Source organism: Macrotis lagotis, chromosome 1 (assembly GCF_037893015.1).
Source record: "Macrotis lagotis isolate mMagLag1 chromosome 1, bilby.v1.9.chrom.fasta, whole genome shotgun sequence".
NCBI classification, from domain to species: domain Eukaryota; kingdom Metazoa; phylum Chordata; class Mammalia; order Peramelemorphia; family Peramelidae; genus Macrotis; species Macrotis lagotis.
Window position 1 is genome coordinate 631,613,347 of NC_133658.1, and position 20,212 is coordinate 631,633,558.

Below are 20,212 nucleotides of genomic sequence, written 5' to 3' on the forward strand. Positions count from 1 at the left end.
AACGAGATATTTCAGAGAGCATGGGAGCTTGGAATGCAGCCAAGAATCTACTTTCCTGCAAAGCTGAGCCTTCTCTTCCAGGGAAAAAGAAGGACATTTAACAAAATGGAAGAATTCCAAAAATTTCTGATGAAAAGACCAGAGCTAATCAGAAAATTTGGATATCAAACAGGAGATTCAAGAGACACATGAAAAGGTAAAAAAAGGGGGGGGGGGTGGTAAAAGGAAAAAAAATGCAATCAAGAAAGTTGAAACTGGCTATATCCCAGCATTGGGGGGGGGGGTAGAGACCCTCATAAATCCTGAGAAATGTAAATATAACAGAGAGACTATCCCTAGCCAGAAATGATGGACATTCATGACCTATCCATAAGACTGCTACCTAATGGGATGTAAGTGGCTTTAACTCCACTGGGGAGAAAGACTCTAATAACTGTCAGGAATATTGACTGTATTCAACAGAATATACTGAACTAGAAGGGACAGACACTTTGAATATTCTAAGACTTAGATAGAATGATCTAAAAAAAATACACTACCTCCCTAAAAAGGGTGACAGGAAAGAGACGGGAGGAGGGAGGGGATTGAATGGGACAAATCTAATTACACTAAGAGGTACAAAAAAACCTATGGTAATAGAGGGGAAGAAGGGAGTAGAGGAGAAACACCTGAATCTTCTTCTCATCAGACTTGGCTTAAAGTCAACCTACACATACTCAGTTAACTTATAAAACGTCTAACCTTTCAAGAAGTAAAAGGGGAAAAGGGGAGGGGGAACAGAGAAAGGGAAGAGGAGTGGAGGAAATAAGGGAAACTAACAAAAGGAAGGGAAGGGAACAGGGAAAGGGGAAAGAAAGGGGAGGTTGTGATATAGGAGGGCAAACACACTGAAGGGGGTGGTATTCAAAACAAAATACTAGGGAATATGGATAAAAAGGGGGAAAGGGGGAAAATACAAACAGAGGGAAGATAGCACAGAGGGCAATAAAGAACTACTAATCATAACCTTGAATGTGAATGGGATGAACTCTCCCTTAAAATGTAAGCAAATAGCAGAGTGGATTAAAAACAAGAATCCTACAATATGCTGCTTACAAGAAACTCATTTGAAGCAGAGAGATACATATAGAGTAAAGGTAAAAGATTGGAGCAAAATATATTTTACTTCAGCTGAAGTAAAAAAAAAGCAGGGGTAGCAATCCCTATCTCAGACAAAAGCAGCAGCAAATATAGTGTCAAAAGAGATAAGGAAGGAAATTTTATCCTCCTAAAAGGTACCATAGACAATAATGTCATTTCAATATTGAATATATATGCACCCAGTGGGACAGCACCCAAATTCTTAGAGGAGAAGCTGAAAGAATTACAGGAAGACATAGACAGCAAAACTCTACTAGTAGGAGACCTCAACCTCCTGCTATCAGATCTAGATAAATCAAATCATAAAACAAACAAGAAAGAAATTAGGGATGTAAATAGATTGTTAGAAAAATTAGATATGTTAGATTTATGGAGGAAACTGAATGGGGATAGGAAGGAATATACCTTTTTTTTCTGCAGTACATGGAACCTATACAAAAATCGACCATGTACTAGGACATAAGAACCTAATGATCAACTGCCGAAAGGCAGAAATAATGAATACATCTTTCTCAGATCACAATGCAATAATAGTCATATGCAATACTGGGCCAAGGATATATAGACCCAGAGCAAACTGGAAACTGAATAACCTCATCTTAAAAAATGAGTGGACCAAAAAACAACTTATAGAAAGACTTAACCATTTTATCCTAGATAATGATAATGATGAAACAACATACCAAAACCTATGGGATTCTTTCAAAGCAACTCTCAGGCAATATATTATAGCTCTAAATGCTTATATGAATAAATTGGAGAAAGAGAAAATCAATGAACTAAACATGCAACTAAAAAAATTAGAGAAAGAACAAATCAAAAATCCCCAACAAATTAGAAATTTCAAAAATTAAAGGAGAAATTAATAAAAGCAAAAGCAAAAAAAACTATTGAATTAATAAATAAAACCAAAAGTTGGTATTATGCAAAAACCAATAAAATTGATAAACCTCTCATCAATTTGATTTAAAAAAAGAAAGAATAAATCCAAATTGCTAGTATTATAAATGAAAAAGGTGAACTCACAACCAATGAGGAGGAAAGTAAAGTAATAATTTGAAATTATTTTGCCCAACTTTATGCCAATAAATTTGATAATCTAAGTGAAATGGATGAATATTTACAAAAATATAAGTTGCCCAGGTTAAATGAAGAAGAGATTAAATACCTGAACAACCCTATCTCAGAAAAAGAAATTCAACAACCAATTATTGAACTCCCTAAAAAAAATCTCCAGGGCCTGATGGATTCACAAGTGAATTCTACCAAACATTTAAGGAACAATTGGTTCCAATCCTATATAAACTCTTTGGAAAAATAAGGAAAGATGGAACTCAGCCGAACTCTTTCTATGAAACCAATATTGTACTGTTACCTAAACTAGGAAGAATTAAGACAGAGAAAGGAAATTATAGACCTATTTCCCTGATGCATATGGATGCAAAATTCTTAAATAAAATCTTAGCAATCGACTACAACAAATCATCACTAGGATGATACATTATGATCAAGTAGGATTTATTCCAGGAATGCAGGGGTGGTTCAATATTATGAAAACTGTTAGTATACTCAATTATATCAATAACAAACCTATCAGAAACCATATGATCATATCAATAGATGCTGAAAAAGATTTTGACAAAATACAGCATCCATTCCTATTAAAAACACTCGAGAGTGTAGGAATAAATGGACTGTTCCTTAAAATTATTAGCAGTATCTATCTGAAACCATCAACAAGAATTATACTCAATGGGAGAGGCTAGAGGCATTCCCAATAAAATCAGGGGTTAAACAAGGGTGCCCATTATCACCACTACTATTCAATATTGTATTAGAAATGTTAGCATCAGCAATTAGAGAAGAAAAAGAAATTAAAGGAATTAGAATTGGGAAGGAAGAGACAAAACTCTCACTATTCGAAGATGACATGATGGTCTACCTAGAGAATCCCAAGCAATCATCTAAAAAACTACTGGAAGCAATTAGCAATTTTAGCAAAGTTGCAGGTTATAAAATAAACCCCCATAAATACACAACTTTCCTATATATGACTAGCAAGAAACAGCAGGAAGAGCTTGAAAGAGAAATCCCATTCAAAGTAACCTCAGACAATGTAAAACAATTGGGAGTCTATTTGCCAAGACAGACTCAGAATCTTTTTGAAAACAATTATAAAACACTTCTGACACAAATTAAATCAGATTTAAATAACTGGGCAAATATCAACTGCTCATGGATAGGTAGAGCTAATATAATAAAAATGACAATTCTACCAAAACTAAACTATCTGTTTAGTGCTCTACCAATCAAAATCCAAAAAAATTACTTTAATATGGTAGAAAAAATTGTAAGTAAATTCATATGGAGAAATAAAAAGTCAAGAATTGCCAGGAATTTCATGAAAAAAAAATGCAAACGAAGGTGGCTTAGCACTACCCGATCTAAAATTATATTATAAAGCATCATTCATCAAAACTGTTTGGTATTGGCTAAGAAATAGAGTGGTGGACCAGTGGAATAGACTATGTGTAAAAGCAAGAGAGTATTATAGTAATCTGCTGTTTGATAAACCCAAAGAGTCAGGACACCAGGATAAAAACTCCCTCTTTGATAAAAACTTCTGGGATAATTGGAAGTTAGTATGGAAGAAACTTAGATTAGAACAACACCTCACACCCTTTACCAAGATAAGATCCAAATGGTTACAGGACATAGACCTAAAAAACAATACTATAAGCAAATTAGAAGATCAAGGACTAGTCTACCTGTCAGATCTATGGAAAGGGGAACAGTTTATGACTAAGGAAGAGTTGGAGAACATCACTAAAAACCAATTAGATAATTTTGATTACATTAAATTAAAAGGTTTTTGCACAGATAAAACCAATGTAATCAATAATAAAAGAAAAGTAGTAAATTGGGAAACAATCTGTACAACTAAGGATTCTGACAAAGGACTCATTTCTAAAATATACAGAGAACTGAGTCATATTTTTAAAACAAAAAGCCATTCCCCAATTGACAAATGGTCAAAGGATATGCAAAGGCAATTTACAGATGAGGAGATCAAAGCAATCCACAGCCATGTGAAAAAATGCTCTAAATCATTAATTATTAGAGAAATGCAAATTAAAGCTACACTGAGGTATCACCTCACACCTGTCAGATTGGCCAGTATGACCAGGAAGGATAATGATCATTGTTGGAAGGGATGTGGGAAATCTGGGACACTATTACACTGTTGGTGGAGCTTTGAACTCATCCAACCCTTCTGGAGAGCTATTTGGAACTATGCCCAAAGGGCAACAAAAATGTGCATACCCTTTGACCCAGCAATACCACTACTGGGTCTATACCCTGAAAGAGATGAGGAAAAAGGGTAATAAAATTACTTGTACAAAAACATTTATAGAAGCCCTGCTTGTGGTGGCAAAGAATTGGAAATCCAGTAAATGTCCTTCAATTGGGGAATGGTTTAGCAAACTGTGGTATATGTATGTCATGGAACACTATTGTTCTATTAGAAACCAGGAGGGATGGGATTTCAGGGAAACCTGGAGGGATTTGTATGAACTGATGCTGAGTGAGATGAGCAGAACCAGAAAAAAAACTGTACACCCTAACAGCAACATGGGAGTCATGTTCAACCTTGAAGGACTTGCTCATTCCATGAAAATGTTGCCTTCATCCTGCCATCTTGGGTCCACCCCCTGTGCATACCCTTTGATCCTGCAATGCTACTACTAGTTCTGTTTCCCAAAGGAATCACAAGAAAGAGAAAAACAAATGCTATTATTTACAAAATTATTTATAGCATGCTTTTATGTATTGGAAACAACTTGGAAATTTGAGAACATGGCTATCAACTGGGGAATGACTGAACAAATTTTGGTATATTAATATTATAAAGTACTACTATAATGTAAGGTATCATGAGTGGTGGAATTTCAGAAAGACCTGGTAAGTCTTGCAAGAACTGATACTGAGTGAAATGAGCAGAATTAGAACATTGAACATATTAATTATAACATTCTGTGATGATCAATTTTGATGGACTTAATCATTTCAGCAGGATACTAATCAAAGATAATTTTATAGGACTTGTGATGGAGGATTTCATTCACATTGAAAGAAAAAATATGGAGTCTGAAACAGCCCAAAGCATACTATTTTCATTTTTTCATGTTTTATAGTTTATTTCTCCTTTTTTGTTCTGATTCTTCTTTTATAACATGGCTAATATAGAGATCTATTTAATATAATACACATTACAAACTGCATTAGATTGCTCTCTGTGGGGGGTTGGGGGGAGAGGGAGAAAAATACATAAGTGAAAATCCTTACCGAAAATGATTGTTGAAAATACACTTTGCATGTAGTTTAAAAAATAAATTAAAAATGTTTTTAAATGAATATAAAGCAATTTAAATACCTGGAAGAATGTTCTATTCTCATGACTATGCTGTGCCATCATAACAAAAATGATACATCAATTATCAATGAAATACATTAGAAAATCTGGTAAGATAAAAATTCAGTTAATTTAAAGAGAAAAAATTTCTAGATTACAAAGAGAAATAAAAGAGGAAAAAATATGGGAATGAAGGGGAAATACTACTTCCAGAGTACCACCTTTATTATTTAAGACAGGAAATATGAAAACCTGATTAGACAAGGGAAAACCAGTACACAGAATTTAATAAAACAACATTTGACAAAAACTTTCAAACAAATTACTTCAGAAAGAATTTTGTATTTAATTAAAAAAGCAAACAAACAATTATTTGTAAAACAAGAAAGTAGGCTGGCAGAAAATAGGCTAGAGTAATACCTTCCATCATATTGCAAAATGAATTTAAAAAGGTTTTGATACCTGGATACTAAAGATAAAACAAAAAAAAGAGAGAATCATATCACTGTGAGTATAAATATATATATTTTTAGCCAAACAGGAAATGGAAGCACTTATGTTACACTTACAAATTATTTTCATTATATTTAAAAATTAGATCCCAACTTTGAACCAATTACTATGAAAATGAAGAAAATCAGTGGAAATGGGGGGGGGGGGTCCATTGAAAGTTATATAGAAGATAAAGATCCTTAATTGGAGAAGTCCAGGAGTTCTGAGGAGAATATGAATTGGTTTCCTGTCTGGAAAGACTTGATCTAGAAGGAGTTTAAAAATCAATTGGAAAAATTCGGAAAAGAAACACAAAAGAAAATTAACACTTTGCAAGAGAAAATCATCATCTTGCAACAAGAAAACAAATACACAATTGGACTAGTGCAAAAAAGAAAATAATTCTCTCAAAACCACAATAGGGCCAAAGGAAAACTTCAAAAAATAAAATTGAACAATTGGAAAATGATTTGCAAAAGGTAAATGAAAGAAACATTTCTTTAAAAAAATGATTGGAATCTGTGGAAGCTAAAGACTTCTTGAGACAACAAGAATTTTTTAAACAAAACAAAACAAAAAAAACAAAAAGGAAGAAAATGCAAAATACCTCATCAGCAAAACAAGTGACCTAGAGAATATATTCAGGAAAGGAAACTTAAGAATCATTGGCCCTCTTGAAGGCAAATTTCCCTGATATCATGGAACCAAAGGGCAAAATAGTTATAGAAAGAGTACATTGATCCCCTCCTGAAAGGGATTCCCAAAATGAAAATGCCAAGGAATATTGTGGCCAAATTCCAGAAATATCAAATAAAAAAGAAAATCTTTCAAGGAGTCAGAAAGAAATAATTTAAATACCAAGGAACTACAGTAAATATTTCACAGGATCTGGCTTCAACAACATTATGGGCTCAGAGGGCCTGGAATATGATATTCTGAAGAGCAAGGGAGTGTGGATTGCAGTCAAGAATACACTGACTGGCAAAACTAACCTTTCTCTTCCAGGGGAAAAGATGAACATTTAACAAAATAGGAGAATTCCAACCTTTCATGATGAAAAGATCAGAGATAAATAGAAAACATGGACTTCAAACAGGACACTCAAGAGATATATGAAAAGGTAAAGCATGGAAAATTTTTAAAAAAAGCTGTCATATACCCACCTGGGAGAAAGATTCTTATAACTCTCAAGAATTTTTAACTTTATTGTAGAGAATATACTTATACTCATGACTTGTCCATGACTGTGATAGAATGGTTTAAAAACAATTACATCTCCTTAAGGGGGGGGGCAGAAAAGAGACAGGAGGAAGGATGAGATTGAATGGGATAAACTGAAATACTTGAAGAGGTTCACAGAACCTATTGCAATAGAGGGGATCAAGGGAGGAGAAAAGAACCATCTGAATTTTAGTCCCATCAGATTTGGCTGAAAGAAGGATAAACATACACACACTCAGTTATGTTTAGAAAGTTATCTTACTTTTAAAGGATTAAGAGGGGAAAGGGGGAGAGGGGGAAAGAGAAACTAACAGAAGGAAGGGAAGCAAAAGAGGGTCAAAGTGAAAGAGGAAAGAAAGGGGAGGGGACACTTGGATATATGGGGGCACATACATTGAAGGAGATGGGATTCAGAACCAAAATACTGGGGGAATATGGAAAAGGTGAAATAAAGGGAAAATACAATTGGAGGGAAAATAGCAGGGAAGGCAATAAAGAGTTAGTAATTAAAATTTTGAATGTGAATGAGATGAACCCTCCCATAAAATATATGGGAATAGCAAAGTGGGTTAAAAATCAGAATTCTACTATATGCTGCTTATAAGAAATTCATAAGAATACAAATCATACAGGTAAAAGTGGAAAGGTTAGAACAGAGTATGTTATGCCTCAGTTGAAGTGGAAAAGGAGGGGTAGCAATTCTTATCTCAGACAAAGCAAGGGCAAAACAAAAATCTCATTAAAAGAGATAAGGAAGGAAACTATATCCTCCTAAAAATCACCATAGACAGTGAAATAATTTCAATACTAAACATGTATGCACCTAGCAATATACCATACAAATTCTTCGAGAAGTTGAATGAGTTACAGGAAGACAAAGACAGCAAAACATTACTGGTAAGAGAACTTAATCTCCCTCTCCCAGAATTAGAGAAATGTAACCATAAAATAAAGAAGGTAAATAGAATGTTAGAAAACCTAGATATGATAGATCTTTGGAGAAATTTGAATGGGGATAGAAAGGAATATAGCTTTTCTTCTGTAGTACATAGCACCTACATAAAAATTGACCATGTAAAAGGACATTAAAAACCTCAAAATCAAATGCAGATAGGCAGAAATAGTAAATACCTCCTTCTCAGACAATAATGCAATAAAAATCATATGCAATAATTGAACATGAAGTGGAAAACCTAAAACAAATTTGAAACTAAGTTCATTTTAAAAGATTAGTGGATCAAATAACAAATTACAGATAGAATTAACGATTTCATTCTAGACAATGATAATACAAGACAACAAACCAAAACTCATGGGATACAGCCAAGGCTGTTATTAAGGGATATATTATATCTTTAAATGCTTATCAAAATATAGAAATAAAAAATTGATGAATTACGCATGCAACTAAACGAATTGGAACAAATTAACCCCCCAATAGAATATGTTATTAGAAATATTAAAAATTAAAGAAGGTAATAAAATCAAAAACAAGAAAACAAACTAATAAATAAATAAAAGCAAGATTTGGTTTTATGAAAAACCAAATAAATAGATAAAATTGGTTAATTTGATTTAAAAAAAGAAAGAAGAAAACCAAATTACAAATATCATTAATGAAAAAGGTGAACTCACCACCATTGAGTAGGAAATTAACATCATCATTTGGAACTATTTTTGTCCAACTGTATGCCAATAAATTTGATAATCCAAGTGAAATGGATGAATATTTACAAAAATATAAGTTGCCCAGGTTAAATGATAAGGAAATTAAATGCCTAAATTATCCTATCTCAGAAGAAGAAATTCAACAATTCATCAAGACTCCCTAAGCAAATATCTCCAGGACCAGTTGGATTGACAAGTGAATTCTATCAAATATTTAAGGAACAATTGGTTCCAATTCTATTTAAACTCATTGGAAAAAATAGTGAAGAATGAATTCTACCTAATTCTTTCTTTGCCAACAATATGGTGCTGATACCTAAACCAGGCTGAGTCAAAAAAGAAAGAAAACTAATTTCTTAATGAATATGTATTCAAAATTCTTAAATAAAATCTTAACAAAAAGACTACAGTAAGTTATCACGAGGATAATAACACTATGACCAAGCAAGTTTTCCCCCACCCAGGAATGTAGGGTTGGGTCATTATTATGAAAACTGTCAGTATAATTGACTATAGCAATAAAAATCTAACAAATGATATGATTATATCAATAGATGTTGAAAAAGCCTTTGAGAAAATAGAGCAACCATTCCTACAAAAACACCAGAGAACCTAGGAATAAATGGATTGTTCCTTAGAATGATAAGTACTTTCTATCTAAAACCATCAGCAATCATTTTTTGTAATGGTGATAGACTAGAGGCATTCCCAATAACATCAGGGGTGAAACAAGGATGTCTGTTATCACTACTATTCAATTTTGAGTCCGAAATGTTAGCTTCAGCAATAACAGAAGAAAAGGAAATTGAAGGAATTAGAATTGTGAAAGAAGAAAACAACTCTCATTCTTTGCAGAAGACATGATGGCATACCTAGAGAACCCAAGAAAATCATCTAAAAACTATTAGAAACAATTAGCAACATTAGCAAATTCACAGGATATAAAATAAAGCCACAAATCCTCAATATTTCTATATATTCCTAGCAAGATACAGCAGCAAGAGCTAGAAAGACAAATCTGATTTAAAAAATACTTGGGAGTCTACCTGCCAAGTCAGACTCAGAAACTCTATGAAAAAACTATAAAACATTTTTTACACAAATAAAATCAGATTTAAAAATCAACTGCTCATGGATAGCTCAAGCTCATAAAAAGATGATAATTCTACCTAAGTTGAATTACTTACTTATTTCATGCCTTACCGATCAAACTTCCAAAAAATTACTTTAATGAATTAGAAAATAAATTGTAACTAAATTCATAGGGTGAAAGAAAGACAAGAATATCAAGTGATATAATAAAAAAATGTGCAAAAGAAGGTGGCTTAGCCTTATTAGATCTAAAATTCTATTATGAAGTATCAGTCATCATCAAAGCTCTCTAGTATTGGCTAAGAAATAGAGTGGTACATCAGTGGAATAGACTAGGTGCAAAAGAATCAGCAGGAAATGATTATAGTAATCTACTATTTAATAAACCCAAAGAGTACAGCTTCTGGTATAAGAACTCTCTCCTTAGCTCTCAGAACTTTGGAAATGGAAGCAGTTTTCTGACCAAGGAAGAGATGGAGAACAACATTACAAATGAATTGGAAAATTTTGTTTACATTAAATTAAAAAACTTTTGCACAAACAAAACCACTGTAACCAAGATCAAAAGAAGTGTGGTGAATATGGAAATAATTTTTACATCTACTGTTTCTGACAATGGACTTATTTCTAACATTTTTAGAGAACTAAGTCAAATTTGTAAAAAAAAATTGACAAATGATCAAGGATATGCAAAGACAATTTGAGGATTAGGAAATCAAAGCTTTCCATGCCCATATGAAAAATAGCTCTAAATCACTATTGATTAGAGAAGTGCAAATTAAAGCTTCTCTGAGGTACTACCTCATACCTCTAAGATTGTTCAATATGACCAGAAAGGACAATGATCAATTTTGGAAGGGATGTGGGAATTCTGACACATCAATGCATTATTGGTGTATTTGTGAACTGAACCAAACTTTCTGGAGAGTAATTTGGAACTGTGCCCAAAGGGCAATAAAGATGTGCATACCCTTTGATCCAGCAATAGCACTACTGGTTCTATATCCTGAAGAGATCATGATAAACGCTAAAAGCAGCACTTGTACAAAAACATTCATAGTAATTCAGTTGCAGTGGCAAAGATTTGGAAATCGAGGGGGTGTCCATCATTTGGGGAGTGCCTGAACAAATTGTGATATATGTACATTATTAAACTCTTTTGTTCTATTAGAAACAGGATGGATGGGATTACAAAGAAACCTGGAAAGACCTGCATGATTTGCTGCTGAGCGAGATGAGCATTAGACACCCTAACAGCAACATGAGGGATATGATCAATCTTAATGGACTTGCTCATTTCATTAGTGCAATAATCAGGAAAAATTGTAAGATCTCTGTGATGTAGAATACTAACTGTAACCAAAGAAAGAACAGTGAAATTTACACAATGACCAAAAATTATTACCATAATTTAAAAAACTGTATTATGTTCTATATAATTTTGTTATCTCTAATATTTTATTTTTTCCTCAAGGATATGCTTTTTCTCTCAACACATTCAATTTTGATCAATGCATAGCTTGGAAACAATGTAAAGATAATCAGATTGCCTTCTATGGGGGAGGGGCAGGGAAGGGAGGGTAGGGAAAATTGTAATATTTATTAGTAAAAATGATACATGAAAACTGTTATTGTATATAATTGGAAAACAAAATAATTATATATTAAAAATAAAAATATTCTGTTTATCAAAAAAATTAGACCCTCAAAACTTCAAGCAAATATAGATTTTTCTATCTCTTTGAGGGACACTTCATGAACACCCAAGAGCCATCTTTGTCATATTTTAAACTGTTATCTAGAAATCCAAATTCCATTTTAATTCACCATCTTCTGGAAGAGACGTTCACTTATAAAATCCCCGTTCTTTTCTGAAAATCCAAATCAGAAACAATGCTGAAAATTGCATCTGGATCACTAATTTCTTCAATATATTAGATATGTCTATTTCCTAATTATCTTATACTAGTCCCTCTTGGGTCTATCATTTAGCCTCATGTAAATCATAAAAGTAGAGGAGAGTCATCTTATTTGAAAATTCATAGATGTGAGGTGGCTAGGTAGCTAGGTGGCTAGGTGGCTAAAGCACCGGCCTTGGAGTCAGGAGTACCTGGGTTCAAATCCGGTCTGAGACACTTAATAATTACCTAGCTGTGTGGCCTTGGGCAAGCCACTTAACCCCATTTGCCTTGCAAAAAACCCCAAAAAAATGTTCATAGATGCTCTCTAGGCAAAATCAAATAAATTTAGTAGGCTGTCACTCAGGAACCACTTTATAAAAATCAACCAGAGATCATATCTCTTTTTTTCTCTTAAAGTTATGAACCAATTAGGCAAAGATATGGAGTGATCAAAGTATGACTCCATTTCCCTGCTAACTGATCCTTCATTTACTAGGTCTTTTCTTTTATAAGTGCACTGACAGATATAAGGATTAAATGTAACACCGTACTTGAACATTGTCCTTATAGATATTTCCTTAAGTTTAGGTCTTTTATTATTTTTCACATAATAAATATTTTCCTGTGAAAAAAACAAACACAGGGGCAGAGGCAAGATGGCGACAAGAAGGGAACGAGTCTTAGGAGCTCTCTGATAAAATGCATCAGCTAAGGACTCTAACTAAACTTTCAAGAGACAGAACCTACAAAGGGACCCAGTGAGGCAGTTCTCCTACTCAAGGTAACCTGGGAAAGAGCAGAAAGGCTCTGTTCCCCAGGGTCAGAGGGGCGGCCTGCCAGAGGTGTGGCCCACCAGAGCCAAAGAACTTCAGCCTCCCGGAGGCAGCCCCAGGGCGCTGAGAGTCTCAGCTTACAGCAGCGGGGGAGTCTCCTGAACTGCACCCCAAGGAGCACCGGGCACAAAAGTGGGGGAACAGTGGGGGACCTCTGCCAGAGTGAGCATGTGGAGCCCAGCCCTCAGGGCACACAGCAAGGAGCATGATCTTTCCCCAGTCCTGATCCAGGAAAGAGAAGCAGAGGGTGCTGGTAAGCAGGAGCCTCCATGGCATGAGCCCATTGAGCTGAGGGAGGGGAGTGACAGAGTTCTGTCCTCTGGCTCTGGAAAAGGACTCTGGGGCTCTGACCACATTCAGATCCTGATCCCAGTCTAGGACCCCCATAGAACAACAGGGCCCCCCCCACCTCGGGCCATGGCAGAGGGCGGGGTGCTTATGGTCATTCACAGACCAGGAGGGAGGACAGAGCCTCACACACTGAGATCCTTGTGGGAGTGTCCCAAAAGCTTAGGAAGCACCCCCAAACCAGGCCCAGGCCAGGAAAATAAGCAAGCAAAGAAACAAAAGGAAGACTATTGAGAAATATTTTGCAAATGAGCGCAAGAAGGATCAAAATACTCAGTCTGAAGATGAGGAAGTACAAGCTCCTGCATCTAAAGACTCCAAGAAAAACAGAAATTGGGCTCAGGCTATGACAGAGCTCAAAAAAGACTTTGAAAATCAAATGAGGGAGTTGGAAGAAAAACTGGGAAAAGAAAGGAGAGAGTTGCAGGAAAAACATGAAAATGAAGTCAGCAGCTTAGTCAAGGAAATCCAAAAATATGCTGAAGAAAATAGCATGCTAAAAACCACCTTAGGTCAAATGGATGAAACAGTTCAAAAAGTTACTGAGGAGAAGAATGCTTTAAAAAGAAAAAATTGGGCAGATGGAAAAAGAGATAAGAAAACTCTCTGAGGAGAACAAATCCTTCAGACAAAGAATAGAATTCAGGGAGATTGATGAATTTACCAGAAATCAGGAATCAATACTTCAAAACAAAAAAAAAAAAGAAAAATTGGAAGAAAATGTGAAATATCTCATTGAAAAAACAACTGATATGGAAAACAGACTTAGGAAAGATAATTTAAAAATTATTGGAATATCTGAAAGTCATGATCAGGAAAAGAGCCTTGACATCATTTTCAAAGAATTACTACAGGAAAATTGCCCTGATATTCTAGAAGCAGAGGGCAAAATAGAAATGGAGATAATCCACCGATCCCCCCGAGAATGAGATCCCAAAAAACCGACCCCTAGGAATATTATAGCCAAGGTCCAGAACTCACAAGTCAAAGAGAAAATATTACAAGCAGCCAGAAGGACACAGTTCAAATATTGTGGAGCTGCAGTCCGGATCACACAAGACTTAGCAGCAGCTACACTGGAAGCTCATAGGGCTTGGAATACAATATACCAGAAGGCAAAAGAGCTTAGAATGCAGCCAAGAATGAACGACCCAGCAAGGCTGAATGTCCTCTTCCAGGGAAAAAAAATGGACTTTCAATGAACCAGGGGAATTTCAAATGTTCCTTTTGGAATGGCCAGAGCTGAACAGAAGGTTTGATCTTCAGATAACAGGACTCAGGTGAAGCATGGAGTTGGAGGAGAGGGGTAAAATATGAGGGACTTAATGATTGAATTTTTTTCTCTCCCCTTTACTTTATTGCTCAAGCAAGTCTATATTCATGAGGGGGAGGGGGTATTTTGTTTACTCTTAAACAAGACTATTTTATTAATGTAAAAAAATTTGTACAAAATGAGAATAAAAAATAAAAAAGGAAATTCAATAAATACTACAGTGTAGAAGTTCTTTTTCTCAATGCATATTGCATTTTCCTTTTTATGTTCTTTGAAGTTAATTTAGGTATTTATAATAGTCAAAATGAATTAGTTACTCAAAGTTGCTCTCTAATACAATATTGTTGCTATTATATATAATATTTTCTTGGTTCTATTTATTTTTCCTCTTCATTATTTGTGAAAATCTATTCATGGTTTGTCTAAAATCATCATTCTTGTCATTTCTAATAACTATATGGTATTCCATTACAATCATATATCACAAGTTATTCTGGTACACATACACACACACACACACACACACACACACACACACACATATACATACACATTCCTTGCCTTGGAGAAATTTTCTTTTCCTCCAATTATCTTTTTTGCTATATAGTCCCCTCAGTACTATTAAATATTTATTTTCATGCTATTTTTTGGTATTTTATAACTTTTAAAAACCCTTCTCTCTGACAGATTTATTAGTTGGGTGACTTTTTATATTTGTACTAAGTACCAATCCTTTTCATTCTCTTTTTACCCCCAACTTCAAATCGTTTTTGCCTCTATACTGTGCTTTGTGGACTCGGCTATCCTGAGGCCTTTCATGAAAGCTCTTTTCTCTTAGTATGGAAATAACTAAGTCCTTTTTGATTCAAGCTCTTTTGCAGGGTTTACAATAGTGTGAAGTTCTTGCTTTGATTCAATAATGTGCTAAACATTTCAATCTTTTTTGTGATTATTCTGAAGTCCATTATATCATGAGAAATGTTTTTGAGCAATATAAATTTATTTTCCACTGTTGTAGCTGACCAGTATTTTAGTTCCTCAATAGCTTTAGGGACTTTCACCATTTTCTTTCATTTTACCCCCAGCTTCATCATCATCATTATCATTATCATAATCATCAAATGATAATCACTTCATCTCTTCATGTGGGACTTAAATGGTAGAGTTGGAAAACAATTTAAGTTTTGCCCCTGTTCTTCTGAGGCTTACAAACTAAAAATAAATGTAATTAATATGCATATCTACAGCAAACATGATCACACTTTCTCTTAAAAGAACCTTTTCCTTTTGTAAATATTGTATATAGTACCAGTACAAATTTATCTATGGACATATAACCTCCCATGGATAGAATTTAACATTCTAGAGAGAAAGAACTGCTTTATTTTTGTCTCCGTATCTTCAGCACATAACACAGAGCCTGGTCCACAATAAGCATTTCATAAAGGCTTATTGATTAACTGATTGCACAAAGGCAAAATATAAATAATAATAGAATAAAATGGCAAAAATTTGAGATAAAGTATCAACATTGTCTGTAATTAGACAAAGATTTTAAGTCAAAGGTCATTTCTTTACAATGAAGCACCAATGAAGATTATATTCTAAGTTATTTAAAAATTTCTGAAGACAACTATTATAAATTATTTATGATTCTGTGAACAATAGTATGCAAAAACAATCCCTCCAATTTTATCATGCATACCCTGCTTTTCCTGAATTTTGAAAGGTATAATCAGAAAATTTGCCTGAAAGGAGGAGTTTGAGTATGTCTATGAGAAAGGTAGCAGGGCATTTGAAGTATGGAGAAAAGCTGTTCAGAAAACATTGCTTGGAGACTGTAGAATTTAAAGTATAAGATAATTTAGTTAGAAATCAGAAGGTTGATTAGGAGGAAACTGAAATGATAAGGTTCAGGGATTTGTCCCAGGTTACAGAGCTAGTAGTAATTCAACTATGGTTCTCATTTTTCAGAGGCTGAAAGTGAAGCTCAGACATTCTGAATAATTTTCCTAAAGTCACAAATCCAGTTTGAATGTTGATTTGAGACTTGAATTCAGGTCTCCTATTCTTGTGCTTTTTTGTGACATATCACTAAATGAAATTGCATTAATAAAAGCTTCATGAGGGAAAAATACTCTTATATCCAAAATGGAATTATATTCCCTAATTATGGTGACCCAAAGTCATTTGTACTCTTCTAGTACACAAAGATTTTCCAGCTTCATTTCCAGCTGTTCAGCTGCACCTAAGTAATAACTCAGCTAAGAGCTTTTATTCTTCTTGAATGAATTATACTTCATGTGTGCTAAATATTCTAAGGGCAGCCAACCATAAAAATTGTATTATGTATCTCTCTTGTGTAACTTGCGTGAAAGTGGAGTTTGTCAAAAGTGGCTGCTCAGTAGTTAATGGAAGCCTCCTCTGCATTTGATCCAGAAAGCCAAGCTGTCCACAAAGGTAGGTATATAGAAGAAACATACAAAAGACAAAACCAGCATAATAGTAAAAAAAAAAAAATTGTAAGTGAAGGATTGCAAATTGAAAAATGAGGAAATTGATGGGAAAAGTCCACAAACTATCCCATTTGCTTTAACTTTAAGGTTAATCTGCTTTGTATATGCCAAGACCTGAGATTATGGGATTGTATTTCCCTTGAAACTCTTAATACCTATTGCTAAAATCAGCAGCAGATGTCTATCTGACCTCTACCTAATTGAACAGGAATGTCAATTGGAGGAGAGTCATCAATCTTCAAATTGTCTTGTAGAAGGTCTTAAGGATTTCTGGTACATCAACTCAGTAAGAATAGTGTATTAAATAATCTCTCAAAACGTAAAGAGCCCAGGTTTTCTTAAACACAGAACTGGAAGTTAGGAAAATTGAAAGGTAATAAATATTCCATATATATATATATATCACTTTATTTTTAATATTTTTATAGACTATGTGATTTATTTTGAGGAAAAGTACTCAATCTGTTTTCAAAAATCTTCAATTAAGAGATGAAATATTCTGTTATACTTATATTTTCAAGCCTGGAGGTAGATCCCATCTCAAAGTCCAATGTGGAAAGGTCCAGAGAGAGAGTTTATAAATTTGTAAGTAGAAATTTGTGAGTAGAAAAAAAATCCTATGTTCATATAAGGAATTTCCTCTAACATTATCTATGCCATAAGAGAAGGGAGTGGTAAGCAACCTTACACCCCACAATTTCTTTGGTACAGTGTAATTTTTATGCTGGAAAATGAAAATCAGTCTATTTTTCTCCTAAGGCAGGTAGTGTTGCCTTCATAGGGAAATTACAGGAAGGGGAAAGCTAAGAAACATTTCTTCTCCCTCCTTCTCCAATCAGTGACAGTTCTTGACCATCACCACCATACTTGGGCTGTAAGTCTGGATATGGCTTTAATGGGTAGCCCTATTTCCTAATTACATCTGCATATATACTGTTGTTACTTGACATTTTCTCTCTACCTCCCTTTCCTCTCCACTACCCACTCTGCCTCTGTTTCTATCTGTGTCTCTTTTGCTCCCTTCCCCTCTGTTTTTTTTACTTTTCTCTGTCGTTTTTTGTGTCTCTTTATACCTTTCTCTAACTCTGTATTATCTCCCTCTCTCTGTCTGCTTCTCTATCTCCCAGTCTTTCTTATCATCTCATCTCAGAATAGATGTCTAGAACAAATTGTATTGCCTTTCTAACTTCCCACCTCATCTTCTGAACATATAAGAGAATTAAAAGATTTTAGGAACAAAATACTTTTTTTTCCCTTTTTAACTAAAGCTTGCTCCAAGAGTTTTTTGCTTGTTAGATTTTTAGAATAATTTATTGTTCTTGAAAACATGAAGTGTGTGCAGGTACAGCTTGAATCCTTTCACCACTTCTACAGTGGAGTTCCACCTATATTTAGGAGCCCTTGTCAGTGGTAGACATACAAATGCTATATACATAAAGGCTTGCTATTACAAAATGTGTTGCAATCTCAATGTTGATTGAAAATTTTAATTATCAGTATTAAAATTGAGCTAACAAGAGGTACTTAAAATTAAGCTATTTGAATCACAGTATACCCCTGACACTCCTTAGCCTTGCTAAATAAAATTCCTATAGTGAAACAGAGCTCAAACTATTTATTTTTTAATATTCATAATATTTCTAAGGCTATCAGTGGGCAGTTCAGTCTTACTATAATGTTTGATTATTGAAGGTTGAATGCAAGTCTCTAGTCTAAACAGCCATTAAGATTTTTGAGATGCTTGCTCCTTAGCTATTAAAAACATATATCTGGATGCAGAAAATGTAAAAACAACCAATTACAATTTTATTTTTCTCCAAGAGTAGAATACTTTGGTTGAAATTATAAAAAAAAAATACTACCTGGCAGGAGAAAGTAGTCTTTTACTAATTTTTGACTTCTGTCTCATTACAACATTCTAGATGAGAAAAAAATAGATATTGAATCCTGGAAATTCATGCAAGGGGACCGTCATATCTTCTTGATAATGAAATTTGTTTGTTGCTCTAGTAACTAATTAGTAGCAACTAATAATTTAATGGTATTTAAGACAAATCTATATTTTTGGAGGGGCAAATTCTGCTTTGTAGTGAAACTATAATAGCAAGGTTCAGTTGTTGCTATTGTTAATATATTATACAGGAAAGCACTTGTCAATATCCCAATATCCCTTTATACATTGTCAACATTAGTGCACATTTGGTGATGTTATTTTACATGCAAAATAATGACTCCCTACTGACAATATGCTCTGTTTCAATAGCTTTGACAAATTTTACATATTTCCTAGGGTTAAAGTATTAGCTCTGTGGAAACACTTTGTGCAAATGATCTTTTTAAAATAAACCATTAAGCCATCAAAATATTAGAATATTAAGATTAATTATTTAAATAAATAGATTGAAAACAGTGAACTTAGTTAAGGTTTTTATTGCAAATATAGGTGTTATTCTCTCAGCCTCAATTTGCTCTTTGTAAAATGAAGATAATAATAACAGCACCTACCTCTTGAGATTTCTGAAATGATAAAGTGAGAATTTATTTGCAAAGTGCTTCACAGACCTTAAAGTGCTATAACAATGCCAGCTATTGCTTGTTTGTTATTGTTTGCATTATTATGGAGAGTTAGCTCTTGTCCTTAGTTATTGAAAAAGACAAAAATGACATCCCTGTGTTAGAGACAAGTTTCAGTGAGTCTGCCCATGGCTGATCAGGGCAATAGGAGCAAAGAATGCTCTACCATAGGTAAAAATAGGCCATGTAAACACATGGAGCATCTCACATTTCCTGGTTGATTCAATTCTGCTTTGCTCTTAGAGCATAGGATCCTTTCTAAAGAGGATAAGACATGCTTGGCAGTCCTATGTCATTGTCTCCTGTGATGCAAATCAGTCCAAATCCTTAACACATACCTTCAGAGTATCACTTCTTCTGACCCCTGAGCACTTGCTCCGAGTGAGTTCTCCATAAAATAGTATTTTTGGCAAGTGAACAATTGGCATTTATTCTGGTACTCTAAGACTATTCTAACATTAAAGTTGCTCAGAATTACAAACTTGTGTTCTTTTGGAACATTAATGAGAAGGATCTCCAGGTCTACATAATTTTTTTTTTTACTTCACCATGGTTTGTCCTGGTGGGTGCACAGGTAGAAGATAGTAGTTTGACATTTTCCTGCAAGTGTCAATCACATTGGCATGAGCCTTTTATTCACACCTTTTGGTACAAGTTTGTTGACTAGATAAGTTTTGATTGCAAAACCTACCCCAAATTTATGATGTTCCCTTCACTACAGGATACACTCCAGCATAGCA

General features: G+C 34.2%; 1 pseudogene; it reads right to left on the minus strand.

Moving 5' to 3' along the window:
- LOC141505858 (beta-chimaerin pseudogene) overlaps window positions 1-20,212 on the minus strand; it is a 129,143-nt pseudogene that overhangs the window by 63,757 nt on the left and 45,174 nt on the right.